The sequence below is a fragment of the Nematolebias whitei genome, chromosome 19 (genome assembly GCF_014905685.2).
Source record: "Nematolebias whitei isolate Nwh7 chromosome 19, NemWhi1, whole genome shotgun sequence".
NCBI classification, from domain to species: domain Eukaryota; kingdom Metazoa; phylum Chordata; class Actinopteri; order Cyprinodontiformes; family Rivulidae; genus Nematolebias; species Nematolebias whitei.
Window position 1 is genome coordinate 29172093 of NC_056516.1, and position 656 is coordinate 29172748.

The 656-nt window shown below is 36.7% G+C and overlaps 1 protein-coding gene across 1 annotated transcript in view; it reads right to left on the reverse strand.

Annotated features, from left to right (window-relative positions):
• The window catches only part of ndufv1 (NADH:ubiquinone oxidoreductase core subunit V1), a 7359-nt gene extending 6703 nt beyond the window's left edge, over positions 1-656 (reverse strand). Inside the window, exon 1 of the mRNA XM_037693419.1 lies at positions 589-656. The gene's annotated coding sequence lies outside the window, so the exon portion shown is untranslated. The remainder of the gene's footprint in view (positions 1-588) is intronic.

A 656-nucleotide genomic window follows, 5' to 3' on the forward strand; every position in this document is an offset into this window, starting at 1 on the left:
GAAAACAAGTCAGGATTTGATTTTCAAAATAAAACTTGAAGCGTTTTTTTTTTTACACGAAGACCGTTTACGTTAAGAAACAAACTGAATATTTAGTTTATATTTTTTTAAGTGACAAGCAGCCTCCTAGCTAAACAATTTCTATAACTTGGCTCGGTTATTTGAAGGTTTATTATAGCTTTTGTTATGAAATAATAATAATGCGTAACGTGAGAGCTAACAGAGTTAGCTAATGAAGGTAAGGCAAAGATAAGTGAACAACTTTGCTGTTCGTATGGTGATAAATATAAGGTGTTACGCTTAAAGAACACTGCATAATAACTTAAATAAACCTGTCTATTTTAATACGCTATCTGTGTTGATTCGTGTTCCGACTGACCTCCATGTTAGCTCCGGCTAGCGACGCTAGCCCAACAGCCAAGTCTGGTTAGCTTATTTTGTAACCTTGTAGGAATAAAAGCAGCGGATTCGCTAGGCAGCATGCAAACATCGCACTAACACGGTTTGATTCGTGCAAAATATAGCATTAAAAACACCGAATTACAAACTATGCGAAGATTTAATCAGAAATCAGTCGGTCCAAATTACCTTACGTCAAAGAGTTTCTGAAACGCAGCTCCGTAGGAAGCTAACCCGATTAGCCCGGATACAAACAA